Consider the following 17190-nt stretch of genomic DNA (forward strand, 5'->3'; position numbering starts at 1 on the left):
AAACAGGACTAAAACAGGACTAAAGCAGGTCTAAAACAGGACTAAAGCAGGACTAAAGCAGGTCTAAAGCAGGACTAAAACAGGACTAAAGCAGGACTAAAGCAGGACTAAAGCAGGTCTAAAACAGGTCTAAAGCAGGTCTAAAGCAGGTCTAAAACAGGACTAAAGCAGGTCTAAAACAGGACTAAAGCAGGTCTAAAGCAGGTCTAAAACAGGACTAAAGCAGGACTAAAGCAGGTCTAAAGCAGGACTAAAACAGGACTAAAGCAGGTCTAAAGCAGGTCTAAAGCAGGGCTAAAGCAGGTCTAAAGCAGGTCTAAAGCAGGTCTAAAACGGGTCTAAAACGGGTCTAAAGCAGGTCTAAAGCACGACTAAAGCAGGTCTAAAGCAGGTCTAAAGCAGGTCTAAAACAGGACTAAAACAGGACTAAAGCAGGTCTAAAGCAGGACTAAAGCAGGACTAAAGCAGGTCTAAAACAGGACTAAAGCAGGACTAAAGCAGGTCTAAAGCAGGACTAAAGCAGGACTAAAGCAGGTCTAAAGCAGGTCTAAAGCAGGACTAAAACAGGACTAAAGCAGGACTAAAGCAGGACTAAAGCAGGACTAAAACAGGTCTAAAGCAGGACTAAAACAGGACTAAAGCAGGACTAAAGCAGGTCTAAAGAAGGACTAAAACAGGACTAAAGCAGGTCTAAAGCAGGACTAAAACAGGTCTAAAGCAGGTCTAAAACAGGACTAAAACAGGTCCAAAGCAGGACTAAAGCAGGTCTAAAGCAGGACTAAAACAGGACTAAAGCAGGTCTAAAGCAGGACTAAAACAGGTCTAAAGCAGGTCTAAAACAGGACTAAAACAGGTCCAAAGCAGGACTAAAGCAGGACTAAAACAGGACTAAAACAGGACTAAAGCAGGACTAAAGCAGGACTAAAACAGGTCTAAAGCAGGACTAAAGCAGGACTAAAACAGGTCTAAAGCAGGTCTAAAGCAGGACTAAAGCAGGTCTAAAGCAGGTCTAAAACAGGACTAAAACAGGACTAAAGCAGGTCTAAAGCAGGACTAAAGCAGGACTAAAGCAGGTCTAAAACAGGACTAAAGCAGGACTAAAGCAGGTCTAAAGCAGGACTAAAACAGGTCTAAAGCAGGTCTAAAACAGGACTAAAACAGGTCTAAAGCAGGACTAAAACAGGACTAAAGCAGGACTAAAGCAGGTCTAAAGCAGGACTAAAGCAGGACTAAAGCAGGTCTAAAACGGGTCTAAAGCAGGTCTAAAACAGGACTAAAACAGGTCCAAAGCAGGACTAAAGCAGGACTAAAACAGGACTAAAACAGGACTAAAGCAGGACTAAAACAGGTCTAAAGCAGGACTAAAACAGGTCTAAAGCAGGACTAAAACAGGTCTAAAGCAGGACTAAAGCAGGACTAAAGCAGGACAAAAACAGGTCTAAAACAGGACTAAAGCAGGACTAAAGCAGGTCTAAAGCAGGACTAATACAGGACTAAAGCAGGTCTAAAGCAGGTCTAAAACAGGACTAAAGCAGGACTAAAGCAGGTCTAAAGCAGGACTAAAACAGGACTAAAGCAGGACTAAAGCAGGACTAAAGCAGGTCTAAAACAGGTCTAAAGCAGGTCTAAAGCAGGTCTAAAACAGGACTAAAGCAGGTCTAAAACAGGACTAAAGCAGGTCTAAAGCAGGTCTAAAACAGGACTAAAGCAGGACTAAAGCAGGTCTAAAGCAGGACTAAAACAGGACTAAAGCAGGACTAAAGCAGGTCTAAAGCAGGACTAAAGCAGGACTAAAGCAGGTCTAAAACGGGTCTAAAGCAGGACTAAAACAGGACTAAAGCAGGACTAAAGCAGGACTAAAGCAGGACTAAAACAGGTCTAAAGCAGGACTAAAACAGGACTAAAGCAGGACTAAAGCAGGTCTAAAGAAGGACTAAAACAGGACTAAAGCAGGTCTAAAGCAGGACTAAAGCAGGACTAAAACAGGTCTAAAGCAGGACTAAAGCAGGTCTAAAACAGGACTAAAACAGGTCCAAAGCAGGACTAAAGCAGGTCTAAAGCAGGACTAAAACAGGACTAAAGCAGGTCTAAAGCAGGACTAAAACAGGTCTAAAGCAGGTCTAAAACAGGACTAAAACAGGTCCAAAGCAGGACTAAAGCAGGACTAAAACAGGACTAAAACAGGACTAAAGCAGGACTAAAGCAGGACTAAAGCAGGACTAAAGCAGGTCTAAAGCAGGACTAAAGCAGGACTAAAACAGGTCTAAAGCAGGTCTAAAGCAGGACTAATACAGGACTAATACAGGACTAAAGCAGGTCTAAAGCAGGTCTAAAACAGGACTAAAACAGGACTAAAGCAGGTCTAAAGCAGGACTAAAGCAGGTCTAAAACAGGACTAAAGCAGGACTAAAGCAGGTCTAAAGCAGGACTAAAACAGGTCTAAAGCAGGTCTAAAACAGGACTAAAACAGGTCTAAAGCAGGACTAAAACAGGACTAAAGCAGGACTAAAGCAGGTCTAAAGCAGGACTAAAGCAGGACTAAAGCAGGTCTAAAACGGGTCTAAAGCAGGTCTAAAGCAGGACTAAAGCAGGTCTAAAGCAGGACCAAAACAGGACTAAAGCAGGACTAAAGCAGGACTAAAGCAGGTCTAAAGCAGGACTAAAGCAGGACTAAAACAGGTCTAAAGCAGGACTAAAACAGGTCTAAAGCAGGACTAAAACAGGACTAAAGCAGGACTAAAGCAGGTCTAAAGCAGGACTAAAACAGGACTAAAGCAGGTCTAAAGCAGGACTAAAACAGGTCTAAAGCAGGTCTAAAACAGGACTAAAACAGGTCCAAAGCAGGACTAAAGCAGGACTAAAACAGGACTAAAACAGGACTAAAGCAGGACTAAAGCAGGACTAAAACAGGTCTAAAGCAGGACTAAAACAGGTCTAAAGCAGGACTAAAACAGGTCTAAAGCAGGACTAAAGCAGGACTAAAGCAGGACTAAAACAGGACTAAAGCGGTTCTAAAGCAGGACTAAAACAGGTCTAAAGCAGGACTAAAGCGGTTCTAAAGCAGGACTAAAACAGGTCTAAAGCAGGACTAAAACAGGTCTAAAACAGGACTAAAACAGGACTTTGGAGCAGTTGGATTTTGCATGTTTATGTAAAGTGAGCAGGAGTCAAGTTTCAGACACAAACTAGACTTTCATTAATTGATGAAGAGATTTTAATTTAAAGGCCATCTGAAGGACTTAGTTTGGTTCTACTTCTGTTAAGTTGCAGTTTGTGAAGACATTTTGAAAAATAAAACTTTAAAACAACAGGAAGTAGAGTTCTAAAACAGAATCTCTGTCCAGTTGCTATGACACATGAGAGGATGCACTGGGTCTCAGTGTTGCCAGGACTATTGTCATATTCAAAATCAAACCAACCCGGGCCCTGTGTGACAACAGCCCCCCCTAGTGTTATTTCTGTCACATCACACAGAGGGGAAAACAAAATGCGAGTCAGGCCCAATCTGAGACTTTATTCATATTCTGTGAAAAGATAAAGCCCAGTCACTGAAACTCGTCTGAAACTTGCTGTGCTAAATGTCAGATCCTTATGTAACAAATCTCTCTTAATTCATCATTTTATTTCTTCTTATAATCTTGATTTTATGTTTTTAACTGAAACATGACTTGACAAAAACACAGGAAATGTAGTTCTGATCTGAATCAGAATCTGCTCCACCAACTTTAAGTTTGAATCTGAAACACGAGAAAACAAAAAGAGGGAGGAGTCTGTGCTGTCTTTAGAGATGAAATAATGACCCACAGGTTGTTCTTTGGGGTGTTTTCATCATTTGAGTTTGTCTCCTTTAAAATGGAGATAAAACAGTCTCACGACACAAGCCTCTCCAGCACTGACAACGTTTTAGTCATGATTTCTCTGAGACGTTTCAGTCGCACAGACTGTAAAGGTTTGGTCATTACAGGTGATTTCAATGTTCATGTTGATAATGTTTGTGACAGAAACTCTAAAGAGCTTGATGCTGTTGAAACCTTCAGTCTGACTCAGCACGAGTAACAGATGAACAAACCCTCCAGCTCAGCTGCCGTTAGGACTCATGTCCACATCAAGTGTCATGAGTCTGTATTATTTTTTAATGACAAAGTTCAGGGCATTAAAAATGATATAAATGCAAAAAATAACCCTAAAACCACCGAGACACTTAGAGCTGACTCACTTTGCACCTGTAACTGACTAAACTGTCCATGAGATCATCACCAGTCTGAGTTCATCTACATGCTCCTACACGGCCTCCTGCTGGTGCCAGAGTCAGGACTAAACATGGAGCGGCCTCCTGCTGGTGCCAGAGTCAGGACTAAACATGGACCGGCCTCCTGCTGGTGCCAGAGTCAGGACTAAACATGGACCGGCCTCCTGCTGGTGCCAGAGTCAGGACTAAACATGGAGCGGCCTCCTGCTGGTGCCAGAGTCAGGACTAAACATGGACCGGCCTCCTGCTGGTGCCAGAGTCAGGACTAAACATGGAGCGGCCTCCTGCTGGTGCCAGAGTCAGGACTAAACATGGACCGGCCTCCTGCTGGTGCCAGAGTCAGGACTAAACATGGACCGGCCTCCTGCTGGTGCCAGAGTCAGGACTAAACATGGACCGGCCTCCTGCTGGTGCCAGAGTCAGGACTAAACATGGAGCGGCCTCCTGCTGGTGCCAGAGTCAGGACTAAACATGGAGCGGCCTCCTGCTGGTGCCAGAGTCAGGACTAAACATGGACCGGCCTCCTGCTGGTGCCAGAGTCAGGACTAAACATGGAGCGGCCTCCTGCTGGTGCCAGAGTCAGGACTAAACATGGACCGGCCTCCTGCTGGTGCCAGAGTCAGGACTAAACATGGACCGGCCTCCTGCTGGTGCCAGAGTCAGGACTAAACATGGACCGGCCTCCTGCTGGTGCCAGAGTCAGGACTAAACATGGAGCGGCCTCCTGCTGGTGCCAGAGTCAGGACTCTTTGAATTGCCATGTGTGAAACGTGCTCGTCACATACTTGTCTTGCCTGTTGGTCATGTTTATGTGACGAAATCAACTGAACACAGAATGTTGCAATTTTATGGCTAAAACACAATATAATAAGCAATCTCTGCATAATCTGGGGCAAAAGTGTGTTTTTTTAAATCATTTTGGCTGTATTAAAGTACTATATTAAAGTTCTGTATTAAAGTTCTGTATTAAAGTTCTGTATTAAAGTTCTCTATTAAAGTTCTGTATTAAAGTTCTGTATTAAAGTTCTGTATTAAAGTTCTCTATTAAAGTTCTCTATTAAAGTTCTGTATTAAAGTTCTCTATTAAAGTTCTCTATTAAAGTTCTCTATTAAAGTTCTCTATTAAAGTTCTGTATTAAAGTTCTGTATTAAAGTTCTGTATTAAAGTTCTCTATTAAAGTTCTGTATTAAAGTTCTCTATTAAAGTTCTCTATTAAAGTTCTCTATTAAAGTTCTGTATTAAAGTTCTGTATTAAAGTTCTGTATTAAAGTTCTGTATTAAAGTTCTGTATTAAAGTTCTGTATTAAAGTTCTGTATTAAAGTTCTGTATTGAAGTTCTGTATTAAAGTTCTGTATTGAAGTTCTGTATTGAAGTTCTGTATTAAAGTTCTGTATTAAAGTTCTGTATTAAAGTTCTGTATTAAAGTTCTGTATTAAAGTTCTGTATTAAAGTTCTGTATTAAAGTTCTGTATTAAAGTTCTGTATTAAAGTCGCCCGTTTGAGTTGAACCACGTCTTTAAGCATTAGCACAAATATAGGATTATCCAGTAGATTGAGTTAGCATCACAGACCCAGAGACATTCACACACTTGTATTTCTCTGTCTTTATCATTCTGAACACTAGGCTAATGCTAACCAATGCTAACCAATGTTAACCAATGCTACCCGGAGTAGCATTCAAAGTCCACATGTTCAAGTAAATAAAGGATTCATTTCTTTAATGTCCTTTATCTGCTCCTCGGCAGTAACATGTAAACGAGGATGTTCAGAGTCACAGTAAGCCTTTAGCGTCAGTTAGCCTTTAGCGTCAGTTAGCCTTTAGCTCAGATGACACCTTTACAGCTAATATCCTCTACATTAAAACACACTCAAAGAGTCTGAACAAGGCTTTGATCTTAAAGTGCTCAATGAGTCCAGCGGACACTCTCTCTGGATTATTCATAACTTGGCTGTTTGGCAGGCCAATGCTAACGGATAGTGCTAACTGCTAGTGCTAACGGCTGTAGGGGAAAATACATGAGACTGCCAAAGTCTGTCAAATCTTACCGGACTAGCCGCGTTTTCTAAGATGGAGCCAACATGCTTAGCAACACAGAGCTAGCGTAGTGCGTTAGCAACAGCCGTTTCCTGTTTATGGCCGCACGGCACTCGCTTTGTCAAGAGCCACAATCTGATATTTCCAGGTCATAAAGCGTCTGACATTTGCATTAGCAGGACATAAAGAGAGGTTCAAACGCCACTCCCCTCACACACACTAGCTTTAGCCACGCCCCTCACACACACACTAGCTTTAGCCACGCCCCTCACACACACACACTAGCTTTAGCCACGCCCCTCACACACACACTAGCTTTAGCCACGCCCCTCACACACACACTAGCTTTAGCCACGCCCCTCACACACACTAGCTTTAGCCACGCCCCTCACACACACACACTAGCTTTAGCCACGCCCCTCACACACACTAGCTTTAGCCACACCCCTCACACGCACTAGCTTTAGCCACACCCCTCACACATACTAGCTTTAGGCACGCTCCTCACACACACTAGCTTTAGCCACGCCCCTCACACACACTAGCTTTAGCCACGCCCCTCACACACACACACACACACACACTAGCTTTAGCCACGCCCCTCACACACACACTAGCTTTAGCCACGCCCCTCACACACACACACACACACTAGCTTTAGCCACGCCCCTCACACACACTAGCTTTAGCCATGGCCCTCACACACACTAGCTTTAGCCACGCCCCTCACACACACACTAGCTTTAGCCACGCCCCTCACACACACACACACACTAGCTTTAGCCACGCCCCTCACACACACACACACACTAGCTTTAGCCACGCCCCTCACACACACACACACTAGCTTTAGCCACGCCCCTCACACACACACTAGCTTTAGCCACGCCCCACACACACACACACTAGCTTTAGCCACGCCCCTCACACACACACTAGCTTTAGCCACGCCCCTCACACACACTTGCTTTAGCCACGCCCCTCACACACACTAGCTTTAGCCACGCCCCTCACACACACACTTTGTGAATCAGCAGGGGTTTGAGACTAACCACTCTGCCAGGTCCTGATCTCAGACACAAATGTCATCTTCTGATCCGAGTTATTAATAACTTCACCTGTTCAGAATCAAAGAACATAAGCCCCGCCCCCTCACCCTGCGGAGCTCGTTAGCACCGTCGCTAATTAGCACAGAAAACAAACTGACACTTTCCTCTGGATTAGAGCGGAAACTGAACATTATTTTAGTGTTTAACGTCAAACAATCATTTCTCCTGAGCATCGACATAGAAAAGTAACAGTACTTTACAGTAAAGTACATTTACAAGTATCTGTATTTTACTTCAGTCGTTTCTGCATTGGATCGTTTTACCTTTAGATACTTTTGAGAGTATTTGTGCCTTCTACTAGATCAATACATTTAACTCTTAAATAAGTTTCAAAATCTGTGTGAAATACTTTCACTTTTTACTCTAAAAGTACATTTTCAAAAGTACATTTTCAAACAGGTTCTTCAGTACTTTTACTTCACAAACTGAGCACTTCATCACCACCAGCTTCTTTAGTCATTACTGGTAAACAAACCCAGAGCATCTGTTCAATCAGAGTAATAACAGAGTCCACATGAGTCACGTCAAAGGTCAAAGGTCACAGATGAAGGACAGCTGTGCTTTTAATCAAACTGGGACTACTTCCTCCGGCGGATTAACACTAACGCACAACACTGTGATCAACACTGACTTTAAAGTCCACGAGACTCATTTAGAACAAAGAACATGATCATACGGAACATCACTGACCAGGTCTAAGACACACCAGGACCAGGACCAGGACCAGCACCAGCACCAGGACCAGCACCAGGACCAGGACCAGCACCAGGACCAGGACCAGGACCAGCACCAGCACCAGCACCAGGACCAGCACCAGGACCAGGACCAGCACCAGGACCAGGACCAGCACCAGGACCAGCACCAGGACCAGCACCAGGACCAGGACCAGGACCAGGACCAGCACCATATTTGGACTCACACTTTCTTTGTTTAGACAAAGACCGAGGTCTGGATTCTGTCTGGGCCAGAGAAGACTCGCATCAGACTATAGGCCGGGTTTAGTCCCGTCCCCCACTCCCCCCTAGTCCCGCCCCTAGTCCCGCCCCTAGTGCCTGATTAGGGGGAGAGTGGTTTATTGTCACACATTTTTGAGTCACAAGATGCTGCTCGTCTGACAACACAATAATCCTGTGTTTCAGCTGTTTTTCCCCTGGTTCAGTCTAAACCAGGACTAAACCAGGTCTAAACCAGGACTAAACCAGGACTAAACCAGGACTAAACCAGGTCTAAACCAGGACTAAACCAGGTCTAAACCAGGACTAAACCAGGTCTAAACCAGGTCTAAACCAGGACTAAACCAGGTCTAAACCAGGACTAAACCAGGACTAAACCAGGACTAAACCAGGTCTAAACCAGGACTAAACCAGGTCTAAACCAGGTCTAAACCAGGACTAAACCAGGACTAAACCAGGACTAAACCAGGACTAAACCAGGACTAAACCAGGTCTAAACCAGGACTAAACCAGGTCTAAACCAGGACTAAACCAGGTCTAAACCAGGTCTAAACCAGGACTAAACCAGGTCTAAAGCAGGTCTAAACCAGGACTAAACCAGGTCTAAACCAGGACTAAACCAGGACTAAACCAGGACTAAACCAGGACTAAACCAGGTCTAAAGCAGGTCTAAACCAGGACTAAACCAGGACTAAAGCAGGTCTAAAGCAGGTCTAAAGCAGGTCTAAACCAGGACTAAACCAGGTCTAAACCAGGTCTAAAGCAGGTCTAAACCAGGTCTAAACCAGTGAAGCAGGACTTTACGACTGCTCTTTGAATAGATTAATAAACGTTAAGACCATAAAGAAGAAGAGTCCGACAGAAAATCAATGCTCTGCTCTCAACACGAGACGAGCAGCGACTGAAGCTGCTCCAATTTTATAAATACTCCTGTTTTTATAAAGATTCAAATCAAACGCTCAACATTTTGAACCAGATAAAGTTGTAAATCTGTGACTGAAGCTTCTGGAGAGAGAATATTTATGAATAAAGTGTTTTATCCATGAAAATCAGAACTAGTTCATTCTTTTGTTTTGACATTGCTTTTTCCTTATGATCTTCATAGAATAACAGTCGACCAATAAATAATTTGGTCGACAAAGACGTCATCGACCGATTAATCGATTTAGCGACCACAGCCCAACTCAGAATGAAATCTACATCACAATTAAAGCGGTTCAGACGTTGGATCAGCCTTTTTACATGATCTGAACGTCACATTTGACGCGTACTCTTGCGTACGTTTTTGCTCCTGGACGTGTTTGAAATGCGTCCTCTTTCCCAAACCAAAGTGAATCGTCCAAAACGTCTTCTCCTCTCAACACCTGCCGCTCAACAGGAAGTCGACCTGCGCCAACTTCCTGTCGCTGTCCATCTGCTCGCCTCCCATTTCCAGCGCTACAAAGAGCTAGCGTCATGACCCAGCACTAACGCCGAGCAAGAACGAGACGAGTCCAACACCGAGCGAGACGAGTCTAACACCGAGACGAGTCCAACACAGAGCGAGACGAGTCCAACACCGAGCGAGACGAGTCCAACGCCGAGCGAGAACGAGACGAGTCCAACACCGAGCGAGATGAGACCAACACCGAGCGAGACGAGTCCAACGCCGAGCGAGAACGAGACGAGTCCAACGCCGAGCGAGACGAGTCCAACGCCGAGCGAGACGAGTCCAACGCCGAGCGAGACGAGTCCAACGCCGAGCGAGAACGAGACGAGTCCAACGCCGAGCGAGAACGAGACGAGTCCAACGCCGAGCGAGAACGAGACGAGTCCAACACCGAGCGAGACGAGTCTAACACCGAGACGAGTCCAACACAGAGCGAGACGAGTCCAACACCGAGCGAGACGAGTCCAACGCCGAGCGAGACGAGTCCAACACCGAGCGAGATGAGACCAACACCGAGACGAGTCCAACACCGAGCGAGACGTGTCCAACACCGAGCGAGACGAGTCCAACGCCGAGCGAGAACGAGACGAGTCCAACGCCGAGCGAGAACGAGACGAGTCCAACGCCGAGCGAGAACGAGACGAGTCCAACGCCGAGCGAGAACGAGTCCAACGCCGAGCGAGAACGAGACGAGTCCAACGCCGAGCGAGAACGAGACGAGTCCAACGCCGAGCGAGAACGAGACGAGTCCAACGCCGAGCGAGACGAGTCCAACGCCGAGCGAGAACGAGACGAGTCCAACGCCGAGCGAGAACGAGACGAGTCCAACGCCGAGCGAGATGAGACCAACACCAAGACGAGTCCAACACCGAGCGAGAACGAGACGAGTCCAACGCCGAGCGAGACGAGTCCAACGCCAAGCGAGACGAGTCCAACGCCGAGCGAGACGAGTCCAACGCCGAGCGAGAACGAGACCAACGCCGAGCGAGAACGAGACGAGTCCAACGCCGAGCGAGATGAGACCAACACCAAGACGAGTCCAACACCGAGCGAGAACGAGACGAGACCAACGCCGAGCGAGAACGAGACGAGTCCAACGCCGAGCGAGACGAGTCCAACGCCGAGCCAGAACGAGTCCAACGCCGAGCGAGAACGAGACGAGTCCAACGCCGAGCGAGATGAGACCAACACCAAGACGAGTCCAACACCGAGCGAGAACGAGACGAGTCCAACGCCGAGCGAGACGAGTCCAACGCCGAGCCAGAACGAGTCCAACGCCGAGCGAGAACGAGACGAGTCCAACGCCGAGCGAGATGAGACCAACACCAAGACGAGTCCAACACCGAGCGAGAACGAGACGAGACCAACGCCGAGCGAGAACGAGACGAGTCCAACGCCGAGCGAGACGAGTCCAACGCCGAGCCAGAACGAGACGAGTCCAACGCCGAGCGAGAACGAGACGAGTCCAACGCCGAGCGAGATGAGACCAACACCAAGACGAGTCCAACACCGAGCGAGAACGAGACGAGTACATTAATCTGGAGGAAAATGATACTGTGGAAATGGCTCCGCCTCCTTTGAGACGCTTCCAAAGCAGTGTTGAGAGGACAGATTATAGACATAGCCTCCGAAAAAAAGAAACAAAAGGGAGAAAAAGCAAAAACATCTGCAAGAAAAAGTCCTAAAATGGAAGAGGAAATTACCACAAAGATAAAAGAACTGAACTCACTTATGGTCAGATTATGAAAATGATGAAGATATGCAAAATGTAAATATAGAATATATCAAACATAAAATAAACCAGGACTAAACCAGGACTAAACCAGGTCTAAACCAGGACTAAACCAGGACTAAACCAGGTCTAAACCAGGACTAAACCAGGACTAAACCAGGACTAAACCAGGTCTAAACCAGGACTAAACCAGGACTAAACCAGGACTAAACCAGGACTAAACCAGGTCTAAACCAGGTCTAAACCAGGTCCCACACATTGTTTGTTAAATCGTGACGGTTCCGTCTGTGGAACATTCCACCCGAAAAGAGGAACCGAAAGATTTAACGACGTTTAGGTCTTATTCGAAAACCTTTAAAGGAAAAAATTACAGGAAGTAACAACCAACAACATGTAGTCACTGTACGCTTTAGACCCGCTTTAGTCCTGCTTTAGTCCCGCTTTAGACCCGCTTTAGTCCTGCTTTAGTCCAGCTTTAGACCCGCTTTAGACCCGCTTTAGTCCAGCTTTAGTCCAGCTTTAGACCCGCTTTAGACCCACTTTAGTCCTGCTTTAGTCCAGCTTTAGACCCGCTTTAGTCCCGCTTTAGTCCAGCTTTAGACCCGCTTTAGTCCAGCTTTAGACCCGCTTTAGACCCGCTTTAGACCTGCTTTAGTCCCGCTTTAGTCCCGCTTTAGACCTGCTTTAGACCTGCTTTAGTCCCGCTTTAGACCTGCTTTAGTCCCGCTTTAGTCCCGCTTTAGACCTGCTTTAGTCCCGCTTTAGACCTGCTTTAGTCCCGCTTTAGACCTGCTTTAGTCCCGCTTTAGACCCGCTTTAGACCTGCTTTAGTCCCGCTTTAGTCCCGCTTTAGACCCGCTTTAGACCTGCTTTAGTCCCGCTTTAGACCTGCTTTAGTCCCGCTGGTTGAACAGTGTAAATGACATTCATGATCGATCCTGATGAACAGTGTTTGCTTGAAAAGGACAAAAGCCTTTTTCTCATTCAAATGACATAAGACACATGACGCCGCCTTAAAGAATGTGAAAGTTCCACCTTAAATAAATAGAACTGCTCCGCCCAGTTCAGACCAAGAAACAGACTCAATCGCCCGGTTTCCACTGGTCCCAGACCGGTTCACTTCAGAGCTCCTGGTCTGTGTTTCAGGTTCTGCTCCGCCTCCTGAGCCTCTGACATCACAAACTGAACTCATGTTTCCTTCATAAATCTGATCTAAATCCTCCTGAACTCCATCTGAGTGAGTCACAAAGACCTGTGTGTGAGGGGCGTGGCTAAAGCTAGTGTGTGTGAGGGGCGTGGCTAAAGCTAGTGTGTGTGAGGGGCGTGGCTAAAGCTAGTGTGTGTGAGGGGCGTGGCTAAAGCTAGTGTGTGTGAGGGGCGTGGCTAAAGCTAGTGTGTGTGAGGGAAGTGGCTAAAGCTAGTGTGTGTGAGGGAAGTGGCTAAAGCTAGTGTGTGTGAGGGGCGTGGCTAAAGCTAGTGTGTGTGAGGGGCGTGGCTAAAGCTAGTGTGTGTGAGGGGCGTGGCTAAAGCTAGTGTGTGTGAGGGGCGTGGCTAAAGCTAGTGTGTGTGAGGGAAGTGGCTAAAGCTAGTGTGTGTGAGGGAAGTGGCTAAAGCTAGTGTGTGTAAGGGGCGTGGCTAAAGCTAGTGTGTGTGAAGGGCGTGGCTAAAGCTAGTGTGTGTGAAGGGCGTGGCTAAAGCTAGCGTGTGTGTGTGAGGGGCGTGGCTAAAGCTAGCGTGTGTGAAGGGCGTGGCTAAAGCTAGTGTGTGTGAGGGGCGTGGCTAAAGCTAGTGTGTGTGAGGGGCGTGGCTAAAGCTAGTGTGTGTGAGGGGCGTGGCTAAAGCTAGTGTGTGTGAGGGGCGTGGCTAAAGCTAGTGTGTGTGAAGGGCGTGGCTAAAGCTAGCGTGTGTGTGTGAGGGGCGTGGCTAAAGCTAGCGTGTGTGAAGGGCGTGGCTAAAGCTAGTGTGTGTGAGGGGCGTGGCTAAAGCTAGTGTGTGTGAAGGGCGTGGCTAAAGCTAGTGTGTGTGAAGGGCGTGGCTAAAGCTAGTGTGTGTGAGGGGCGTGGCTAAAGCTAGTGTGTGTGAGGGGCGTGGATCATGTCAGACTTTATGACGTGGAAACATCAGATTGTGCCTCTTGTTTTGGCCTGAGTCTGCGTTCTCTCTCTCGTCCAATCATCTGGCTGTGCTGTGGAGGCTCCTCCCCTTGAGATAAAGTCCTCCTGGAGCCCAAGAGCCAGACGCTTCTTTTAGCCCTGGTTTAGTCAGGTTCATGTCGGGGGTTCCCTCGCCCCCTCTTAAACGTAGTTCATTATACTTATTTTTATGTATAATATAATATACACACACATTATAATATATATATATATATATATATATATATATATATATATATATATATATATATATATATATATATATATATATATATATATATATATATATATATAGCTGACTCCTTCATTAATTGTTGAAAAAGGAGCTTCTCATCATTATTTTATTGGCTCCTCCTCCTCAGACCTGTGGGTTCCTCCAACCCAAGAATCACCAAGGGACTAAACCAGGACTAAACCAGGACTAAACCAGGACTAAACCAGGACTAAACCAGCTCTAAACCAGGAGTAAACCAGGACTAAACCAGGACTAAACCAGGACTAAACCAGGTCTAAACCAGGACTAAACCAGGACTAAACCAGGACTAAACCAGGTCTAAACCAGGACTAAACCAGGTCTAAACCAGGACTAAACCAGGTCTAAACCAGGACTAAACCAGGTCTAAACCAGGTCTAAACCAGGACTAAACCAGGTCTAAACCAGGTCTAAACCAGGTCTAAACCAGGACTAAACCAGGACTAAACCAGGTCTAAACCAGGACTAAACCAGGTCTAAACCAGGTCTAAACCAGGTCTAAACCAGGTCTAAACCAGGACTAAAACCAGGTCTAAAACCAGGTCTAAACCAGGACTAAACCAGGTCTAAACCAGCTCTAAACCAGGACTAAACCAGGACTAAACCAGGTCTAAACCAGGTCTAAACCAGGACTAAACCAGGTCTAAACCAGGACTAAACCAGGTCTAAACCAGGTCTAAACCAGGACTAAACCAGGACTAAACCAGGTCTAAACCAGGACTAAACCAGGTCTAAACCAGGACTAAACCAGGACTAAACCAGGTCTAAACCAGGTCTAAACCAGGACTAAACCAGGTCTAAACCAGGACTAAACCAGGTCTAAACCAGGACTAAACCAGGTCTAAACCAGAACTAAACCAGGTCTAAACCAGGACTAAACCAGGACTAAACCAGGACTAAACCAGGTCTAAACCAGGTCTAAACCAGGACTAAACCAGGTCTAAACCAGGTCTAAACCAGGACTAAACCAGGACTAAACCAGGTCTAAACCAGGTCTAAACCAGGACTAAACCGGTGCAGTTTCTGTTGTTGAAGCTTTTGCAGAAACCCTCAGTATGACGTCACCGGGAATGGAAATCACCGCCTCGTGCCGCGTCTCCTCCGCGTCTCTGTCTCAGTGTGACCTTTTGTCTTTTGTCTCCCGCGTTAGCGCGTCACTTCACGAGTGTTGCGGTGTCACGCGCGTCTCCTGTTGCGCTGCGTCCGCGTGCGGCGCGGTGCGGCACAGCGCGTGGATGGAGCGGTTTGCCCTCGTTTGGAGGTCATTCACGCGCCGGGGTCGTGCACGCGCAAAGGAGATCCCCCCTCACCCCGTCCCACACCGCGCCGCGCGGGACACACCCAGCCCCGCGGTGAGGGAGGCGGAAAACAAGCGCAGACGCGGTGACGCAGCCCCTTCGCACGCGCCGCCACAGTCCCCGAACAAACCGTCATCTGTCCGCGCGCACGCGCCCCGTCCACGTCAAAATTCCACCTTTAAAAGCGCGAGCCGCCGCGGGGCCCACGGGGACAGAGCCGCCGCGGACAGACGCGGGGCCCACGGGGACAGAGCCGCCGCGGACAGACGCGGGGCCCACGGGGACAGAGCCGCCGCGTGGCTCCGCAGAACCGGCGCGTCACGGGACAAACGTCAGAGCCAGAAACAATGTCACACTTTTATTACATTTGTAACGCGCTGCGTAAAACGACACTCCGTTAACAAACCGCCGCAGTCCTGATTCAAACGGACAGCGCTCGGTCCTCTCCGCGCGGGCTCGTGTCAAACCTCCTGCGGGAGTCAAAGCCGTCACACTTTATCGTTCGGCTTCGTGTTTCCCGGTGTGCGGCACGCGCCGTGACCGTGGGGGTCCCGCGGGTTCACGGGGTTTGCCCCGCGGAGAGGCAAGTTACACTCAATGAGCCGCAAATGTGCTTCACGTGTGCAGAGCCACGCAGAGTCACGCAGAGTCACGCAAACATAGGCAGAGAGCAGCGGAACGGGGAAGTCTGCTCCAGGGGCACTTTAGAGCCCACGCACGGGAAGAGTCACACCTGTGGTGCACGCGCACGGTTACAGTGTGCGATAGGAACGATATAAACAGAAAAACCCGGATGCCCCTGAAACCGCGTGAAAAGACCCGGTTAAGTCCTGCTGTGGGGGTCTCGTGCGCGTGTGGGGGTCTCGTGCGCGTGTGGGGGTCTCGTGCGCGTGTGGGGGTCTCGTGCGCGTGTCTCACCTGCAGTGGTCGGTCCTGAATCACGGCGCGTGGACCCTCACAGCGGTTTGTCCATTTCCAGTTGAAGTTCCAAACTCACGCCCAGCTCCTCCACAGCGGCGGCGACGCGGAAGAGACGGTCCCGACGCGGCTCCACGACACTCCACGAGGCTCCCGCGGCGGTCTAGTCCTCTGCGTGTCCGTGACCCTCGCGGTGAAAACACAGTCGGTTCGGTGCTGTTGTTGCTGCTGCTGCTGCTGCTGTTGCTTCTCACCGCTGCGCGCGCACGTGGCGTGTGCGTGGGGACGAGCGCGCGCGTGTGGGTGGGACCCGCAGAAACACGGCCCACGTCCGGATCCGCGCTGCTGCAAACGGCGAGGCGGGGACTCGGCTTAAGGTGGAACTGGAGAAGAGTTTGGACCCGGTTTGGACCCGGACTAAACAATCCGGACTTTGTGGAGTTTCAGGGCGGTGTTTGTGTGGAGCCTGGTCACGTGGGCCTCACGAGCTGCGCCACAGGTCCGGCTCTCATGAGATAACAAAGTGGATTTAAGGTGGAATGTCTACAACGCGCCAACTTTTCACAACAAACTTTAATTGGCAGAGTGAAATGAGGATTAGAGTGGGAAGGACATGCAGCAAACTGTCAGGAGCCAGATTGAACCCATGACGCTGCAGTTAGACTGACAGATGCATCTGCAGCGACGCGTCCTCAGTGATATTAGTCTCAGTTCATAGTAGGACATCATCTGTGTCTATGTTCTGTCCCATCGATTATGTCAGTATTGCACATGGGTATGACAGTATTGCACATGGGTATGACAGTATTGCACATGGGTATGACGTATTGCACATGGGTATGACGTATTGCACATGGGTATGACGTATTGCACATGGGTATGACGTATTGCACATGGGTATGACAGCATTGCACATGGGTTTGACAGCATTGCACATGAGTGAGTGTATTGCACATGGGTATGACAGCATTGCACACGGCTATGTCAGTATTGCACACGGGTATGTCAGTATTGCACACGGGTATGACAGTATTGCACACGGCTATGTCAGTATTGCAC

General features: G+C 47.9%; 1 protein-coding gene across 5 annotated transcripts in view; it reads right to left on the minus strand.

Moving 5' to 3' along the window:
• LOC140354845 (plasma membrane calcium-transporting ATPase 2-like) overlaps nucleotides 1–16257 on the minus strand; it is an 87666-nt gene extending 71409 nt beyond the window's left edge. For 3 of the 5 annotated variants that reach the window (XM_072440098.1, XM_072440096.1, XM_072440095.1), the window contains exon 1: nucleotides 16132–16256. The gene's annotated coding sequence lies outside the window, so the exon portion shown is untranslated. Of the gene's footprint in view, nucleotides 1–16131 lie in introns of all 5 variants that reach the window. The other 2 variants (XM_072440099.1, XM_072440097.1) reach the window with 2 other exon arrangements.
• Nucleotides 16258–17190: the final 933 nt, after the last annotated feature.

The sequence above is a fragment of the Eucyclogobius newberryi genome, unplaced genomic scaffold (genome assembly GCF_026437365.1).
Source record: "Eucyclogobius newberryi isolate DKJ021-1_F unplaced genomic scaffold, fEucNew1.0.hap1 SCAF_11, whole genome shotgun sequence".
Classification (NCBI taxonomy): Eukaryota; Metazoa; Chordata; class Actinopteri; order Gobiiformes; family Gobiidae; genus Eucyclogobius; species Eucyclogobius newberryi.